The sequence below is a fragment of the Mustela putorius genome, unplaced genomic scaffold (genome assembly GCF_011764305.1).
Source record: "Mustela putorius furo isolate JIRA1106 unplaced genomic scaffold, ASM1176430v1.1 tig00000874_pilon_pilon_pilon, whole genome shotgun sequence".
NCBI lineage: Eukaryota > Metazoa > Chordata > Mammalia > Carnivora > Mustelidae > Mustela > Mustela putorius.
This window is the reverse complement of record NW_025421505.1, coordinates 4,603,688-4,611,672: the sequence shown is the minus strand read 5'-3', so window position 1 is coordinate 4,611,672 and position 7,985 is coordinate 4,603,688. Positions and strand designations below refer to the sequence as shown.

Sequence of the window (7,985 nt, the reverse complement as noted above, 5' to 3'; positions counted from 1 at the left end):
ACATATTCTTGGTGACCTCTTAAGCGAATGTCAGAAAACATTCCACAAAAGGAAGAATTGCCAAGATACGTTCAGGTGCTGTAGGAATAAGAAGGAGCATTGTGTAAAGGCAGAGAAATTAGCATAGGACCTGCCTTGATCTTTATTCACGAGGTTCAGAATATAAAGATTAAAAATCTTATCCAGGTAATAGTTAATGCCTGGGTCAAGTTAGAGTAAAACCGATCCTACAATTTTGCAAGTAAACATGCTCTTAGAAAAATCTAGTCCAACTTTGTCTATCATTCATCCCCAAGGCTATTCTTCAAAGTAACATCCCTTTTAACTCTAATTTAATAATAATCTAAGTAAAGATCTTCTAAGAAGTATGATGGAGACTTTCTCTTACTTAAAATTAAGAGTGAATAAGCAACAAAATAATGGCAGAGTAAAAATGGAACTCAGGTCCTCGGAATCTACAACTCTAACTGAATCTCCTTGGATTCCATTAACATATCTCAGTCTCCTGAATGAATACAGCCCTGATGCTTGATCAGCCCATGTTGTAGGACCTCAGTCTGAGGGAGGGTACTTCTAGTTCTCAATTCTATATACAAGCATACTGGCCTTTTCTGAACTATCTCTTTGCTCTGGGAAACCTAGCTCATCCCCACCCAGTAAATCCTTGTGGCTTATATGACCATATCCTTTTGAGTATCAGAGATATTTATTATCATCTTCAAGATTAACACAAATAATTACAAACTGACTTGTTGGGAAACTGAACCCTGAATTATCACATTAAGGTCCATTAGAATTTCACTGCAACGTCAATAGAAAAATTCCTGAGGTCCAGGATACCTAATTTTCAAGAAGAAAGAACTCTGGTTTGTAAATACTGTACATTTATTTATAAATGCTAATATAAATATTGGTTCAATTAAAATAAATATTCCCTTTCTTTAGAAAGATAACTGAGTGGAGTTTTACTAAGAAACATAAAAGCCAGCCTATAGTGTGGTAAATTTGCTATGATTATTAGTCTGCCCATTCACCTCTTAATCAGAGGCTCATGAGTGTGACATAAAGACCACCACAGGCCATTACTATACTCATAGGTGTATGATCTCAACCTGGCTGTCTGAGAGTCAAATTAAGCAGTGAAATCACAGAAAATCACACATATAGATAATACACAGAGTCAGATGTCAGGTTTCTTCTTTAAAACACCTGACAACACTGAGTTCACAGTCCCACAAAAAGGCCAGTTTATAATAATACTGATGTATTATTTATAAAATATTTTAAAATTATAATTTTAAATTTTATTTTATATTTTAAATATATTTATATATTATATATTTCTATTTATCTATAAATAATATTAAATATAATATATAATATATTAATTAAATATAAATATATTTTCTATTTTAAAGATTTGTTGTATTTTAAATATTTATGATATTTATAATATTATTTAAAAATATATAAAATATTTACAAAAATACTGACATATTTTGGTAGTGTCTGGACTTCTGAGTATGCCACAGGCTATACCACTCCCAGCTGTCTTCAACACACTGGTTTGAGGAAACTGGCCAAGTCACAGAGGCTCTGCACATGGGATCTTCTCACTGCTCATACACGTTCATGATGCATATATATTTAGGTATATTTATTTACATACTTTTAAAAAAATTTTGAACATGGAACTGATCTTTGCCAGTTTTGATTTTCATTCCTAGACAGTATAACTGTGACCCTCCTTTGTACTCAAAATACTGCCTTTTCTCTGCTTTGTGCTAAACCTGAAAAAAAGCAAGGTCCATGTGTAAAAGGAGTGAGCAATGAAAGGGTCTATTGCGTTTGAAGCAGCCCACGACTGTTTATGCTGGCATCATTTTGCCCTGAAGATTTTTCCTACTACTTTCTGGAAGCATTCTAACATAAACCACTCACTCTGGTTTTCAGATTCAAGCACATTCTGGTCTCACCACCTGTGTATGCAATTGATTTGGTTTTAACTTTGAGCTTCATCCCTGAACCAGACCTGGCACCTGCAGAAGAAAGTACCCGGGGCTAAAACAGAGTGAGCAGGGCCACAAAATAGTGTAATATCCTCCCACTGCGGTTCAGAGGGGATGCTGTTTCGGGGTGTGCATTTCATCTCACGAGACTCCAGACAACAGAAGAGCTAGACAAAAGGAAAACATGTGATGAGGTAGTATTTATACTGCAATCTTTCCAACATTTTAGAAGGGAATGGTTTACAGATGTATACCCTCCAATGACATTTACACATCTATTGTTTTCTTAACCCCCTTCTCCATCCTATTACAAGATTCTTTTTGTGAAAAAGATTACAAACTTCTCCATGCCTTTCTGAGATAAAGAGCCCATTTCCTCCTGATTACAAGAGAAGACATGATGAGCTACGTGATAGGCCAAGTGTTAATGTGAAATCAGCTTCAGAAAATGGAATACTTTAATGATTACTTAAGCATTTGTATTTCATGCCATAAATTTCTCCCTGTCTGAAACAGACCACTTAACCCAGTCTTAGAACGTCAAGCTGCTAATTTACACCATTTTCTGACAGGAAACCATCTACGGCGATGAATGCACAGTAGGGGATTTTAACAGAATCCCATCTGGACTTTTAGCTATTGAAGACAATTTCTTCTTAATAATCTATTAAAGAAAAAATAATAATCTATTAAAGAGAGATGCCATAAAGATGAGTTACCATCTCTTGATCGTAAATTTCAGAAGGGGCTTTATAAAGAGCCTCTTATTTTTTCAACTTTTTTCATCTATTTTCAATGCGTTAATTCATCAACACTTAACTTAGTGTCTTTCTGCCTTATGACTCGCAAAGAGTTTAAAGTGCTGGTAAGATGACAGTTGTTGCCTTCAGGAAAGGATATCTGTCTTGAACACGTGCTTTCTATCAATTGAGGCCTCTGGATTCCTTTATGATGATATATATCTTCTTCAAAAAAATCAGATTTCAGAGTTTGTGTGTTTCAAGATTTTTTTTTCAAAATAACATTTTTCTGATCATGAAAATTCAAATAAGAAATGTGAAATTCTGATTACTTGGCAAATTTGGATTTTTGGTATTGAATTATTTTAAGAAACTCAAAAATAGGAGTATCTGAAGACTTGTTTCTTTCCCCTAGCCCTTTGCTCCCTTGCCTCCTTCAATTCTTGGTTCAAATCACCTTCTCAGAAAAGCCTCCCTTGATAAACCTACTTTATATTATAATTTTGTCCCCCCTTCATCTTCAGAGACTCCTACTTCATTTCATTCTGATACACTATGTATTTAATTATTTCTTTCGTTGTCTTTCTGCATCTGTTGGAATATGAGCTCCATGAGAATAGGAGTTTTCCACTGGTTCTCCCACTTCTGTGTCCCCAGAGCCTAGAATAGTGCATGATATACAGTAGGTGTTGAAAAACGTCTGTTGAATAAATGTATATAGAGGAAATAACTAATTTGAAAAATATAGAAAATAAAAAAATAGTAACGACAGATTTAGGACCAAAAATGATGCCTGACATACAGTAAGTACTCGAATTTTTGTTAAATTAGTGATAAATGAACACAAGAATAGTAAAAAAAAAAAAAAAAAAGAAAGAAAGAAAGAAAGAAGAAGAAGAAGAAAAGGAAAAAAGAAAGAAAAGAAAAAAACACACAACAAAAGAACTATGTTAAAGGGAAAGAGTTAGGATAATTACATGGCCAATACATGAAAAAAAGTTATTTGAGGTAATTAAGATGCAATTATGAACACTGGTTTTCTTTTCAGAGTAAATTTGCTAAGGAAGAAGAGAAGAAAAATAGAAAATCAAGTGGAAGAAGTGTTTTAATCTTAAAATAGTGTTTAAAGTCTGCCTTAAATGTTTTAGGGACACTTGGTAGAACGTCCAACTCTTGATTTCAACTCAGGTCATGATCTCAGGGGTGTGGGATGGAGCCCCCATCAGGTTCCATACTCAGCATGGAGCCTGCTTGTCCCTCTCCTTCCCCTTTTGCCCCTCCAAACTTCCCCCACATGTTCTCTTTGTCTTTCTAAAATAAATAAATAAAATCTTTAAAAAATATTTTAAATATGATTTTCAAAAACATCTGCTAAATAAAAATGATTAAGATGATACATAAAGGGCAAAGTAGGAAATGAAATCACCTATAGTTACATCCTTTAAATTCCAGCTCTGTAAGTATGTGGGTATACTGAATATATTTATATTTTTCTATGAGGTTTACATACAAATTTTAATCATTAGGAAGCAAAAAATTCAACTGTGATAAGTTCATTTTATGTGTCAACCTCACTGGACTCAAGTATGCCCAGGCAGGTGATAAAACATTGTTTCTGAGTGCATCTGTGTTGCAGAGACCATTAGCTTTTGAATCTGTAGTAGACTGAATAAAGAAGGTCACTGTCACCAGGAAGGTGAGCATCATCCAATCCATGTGAGGGAACAAAAAATGTGGAGGAAGGGCAAACTCTTCTCATTCTGCTTGAGCTGAGACATTCATCTTTTCCTGCCCTCAGACATGGGGCTTTCAAGCTCAGACTGGGATTTACACCGTTGGGTCCCCTGATTCTCAGGCTTTCAGACTCATACTGAATTCCACTCCTGCCTTTCCTGGTTTTCCAGTCCGTACTCAGCAGATAGTGTGACTTCTGGGCTTCCATAACCGCGTGACTGAATTCCTGTAATAAATCTCCTTTTCTAGATCTACATCTGAATCTGTATCAGCTATTTCTTTCTTTAAAAAAAAAAAAAAAAAAAAAAAAAAAAAAAAGGCTCCACACCCAATATGGGGCTTGAACTCCTGACTTTGAAGTAAAGTTGCACGCACTTCCCACAGAACCAGCCAAGCACCCCTATGCCATCTATTTCTGTATCATCTGCATCTATATCATCTCTTTTTATCCATCTTATTGGTGCTATTTCTCTGGAGAATCCTAATACATATGTTTACCAACATGCTTTGTTTCTTACAAGGACGATATATTATGGTCATTAGATTGTTTTTTATGTGTTCTGTCAACTAACTTCTTGGTATTTCTTTGTGCATAGATGCACCTTAATTTTTCTAGGTCATTTTCTCTTGTTAAAAGTTTAGAATAGTGCAAATGTTTGACTTTATAATTAGGTCATAACTATTCTTTGAGATAAGTTTTCATAAAATCTTAAAAATGAAACATAAAAATATTTAATGTATATTTTTAAGATTTATTTATTTGAGAGAGTGTGTGTGTTCTGGGGAGGGAAAAGGAGAGAGAGAGAGAAACCCAAGCTGACTCCACACTCAGTACAGAGCCCAGTGTAGGGCTCAATCTCACAACCCTGAGATCATGACCTGAGCTGTAACCAAGAGTCAGAAGACACTTAACTGACTGTGTTACCCAGGCTTCCCAAACACAAAAAATATTTTAAAATTTTTATACAGATTGCTGTGTTTCCTCCAGAAGTATCAAGCCATTTTGAACTTCCATTAGCAATGTTTGAGAATGGCCAGTTCCTTGCAGTTTCTTAACTATAACTTAAAAACATATATATATATATATTTTGCCATTTTTTTGGTATTTGCTATTTTGATAGATGAAAAACAAAATGGAAATTTAGTTATAGCAAGGCAGGGGAGAGATGGATATTCAGGGAGACCAAACAACACAGTTTGGGATGAAATTCCACGATAGTACCTTTAATTTGCATTTTTTTATTTGGTTACTTTGTATTTTAAATAGACCATCAAGGTTAGCAGCCTCTCTAGACTAATTTGTAACCATAAACCATGTTAGCTGTACTGGCAGGGACTTGTGCATATATATTTTATGTAACAAACTGTCCTCTACTTCCTACAAATCACCTGAGCAATTTATAAACATTAATTGAAGTTTATGCTTCCCTGTTTCTAAACTTCTCCACAGAAGAACAGAAGTTATGTTGGAGTATGAATATACAAGACAGGAAGAGAGTCAAAATGTAATAGATATATTCTGAATTTAACATATCTAAGAATGAATTGAACCTGAAAACAGAGAGTATACTTGTTTTTTAGTATATTATGATGATAAGCCTTAATATTTAAGGAATTTTTCAAGTACAGCCTGCCATGCTCTAATGATTACTAATAAAGACCAACTTAATATAACAAAATCTGACTCATGATTATCATTGACATGCTGGGGAGTTGCTTTTCCTCCAAGAGTAAAACTCATCTCTCTTTGAATTAAATTTCCACTTCTCTTTGATTGTAGGGTGCTCTAAGCCTATGCTCTTCAAAGTGGACCAGTAGCATCCATATCAATTGGAAATATTAGAAGTATAGACTTTTAATTAGCAATAATCGCGCCTCGGATAAACCTCATTGGCTACAATACTGCCACTGCGCAAAGCTTAGAAGTATAGACTTTTAGACATTACTCCAGAACTGCAAATCACAGTCTGCTTTTTTAACCGATCCCAAGGTGATTTATGTGCATAATGAAGCTTGAGAAGCATGGAGCATTTGTTTATATTGAGAATGGAGTGCAAACAGGGCCAAATTGTCAGGCTCTCTACTCTCCATTTCTTGCTATTATATATGGCACATTATGCTTGGGTCGCAATGGAGTCCATCTTCGCAAGGTGAAGAACAGGAAAATACAGGAATCTGCATAAATATTTCATGAGCAAGTTTGTAAGAAAAATTGTCAAGCAAAAAATTATCTGAAAATAAGAATCTCCCTGGTTTAGACAAACCTACCATTAAAATTTGTTTCTAAATATTTGGGGTCAAAGTATTTAATTTGAAACTAAATCTTAAAGTTATATATCTAAGCCAGTGATAGGAGAAATGGTCACTGGTCATTTCTCCCAAGCTTTACAGAAATTATGATGCTATTTCCTTGAGGTTTTCTTCCACTTCTCTGTTGCTGGGCAACAAACCACCCCCAAAACACAGTGGCCTCAAGCTACAATTCATTATTGTCTTTCATGATTCTGTGTATTGGCAAGGCTCAGCTGGGAAATTGTTATGTGAGGCATCCTGACTGCTGTGGGCAGACGGCAAGTGCACCCCCAGTCACCAGAAGGTTCTCCTGGTTAGATGTCAAAGATGTCTGACTCTCATGGCTGGGAGCTGGTATGGGCTAGGGTTGACAGATACACTCTGGAGTGTACTCCGACTAGAGTACCTATACATGGGCTACACGTCTGGCTTGGGTTCTCTCAAAATATGGTACTGTCTTTGGAAAAGAAATGTCCCAAGAGCAAATATTCCAAGAGAACCAGGAGAAAGCTGCAAGACTCCTTATGTCTGAGCCTCAGAAGCCCCAAACATAACGTCTGCCATGTTCTGTCGCTCTCGTAAGTCACTAAGTCCAGCCCAGAATCAAGGGAGAGGGGAAATCAATACCACCCACGACTGAGGGAATAACAAATCATCTTTTCACCATTTTTAATCCACCACAAGGTTTTTCAAAGTTAGAATTAACTTTCTTGACAAGCTTCATTTTCTATCATACTGCATCCAGATCCACCATACACATATCCAACATGGAAGAGCCCTCAATGGAATTGAAGCTTTGGTTCTACATAGTCCACTTAAAAAATTATCAAAAACTCCTTCCTTGGTTGGGTGAATAGGCCTTTGTGTAAATGTTAATATTTGAGGAGAACTGAGAAGTGTCCTTTACCTAAAAGAGATATTTCTCTGTGATGGTTAGATCTGATTTCTCTCTTCCTCAAGTTCTATTTGCCATGTTCCTCTGATCATGTGTCAGTGTCAGCTGGGCTGCAGGTGTTACCATCTTGGCCCCCTGGCTTTGGGCTTCCAGTTGGGTTTGACGAATGGCAGCCACTGACCTGCCATTTTCCCTTCCTCCTCTTGCCTTCCATCATGCCTTCCTGACAGCAGCTGCACATGCTACTCCTGCCTCCCAGTCCTTTGTCCACAGTTCCACTTCCCACTTGACTCTGTTAGCTCTTTGCTCCCCTTC

General features: G+C 36.1%; 1 pseudogene; it reads right to left on the bottom strand.

The window, feature by feature from the left end:
* Positions 1-6,279: 6,279 nt before the first annotated feature.
* Positions 6,280-6,403, bottom strand: LOC123393574 (annotated as a pseudogene).
* Positions 6,404-7,985: the final 1,582 nt, after the last annotated feature.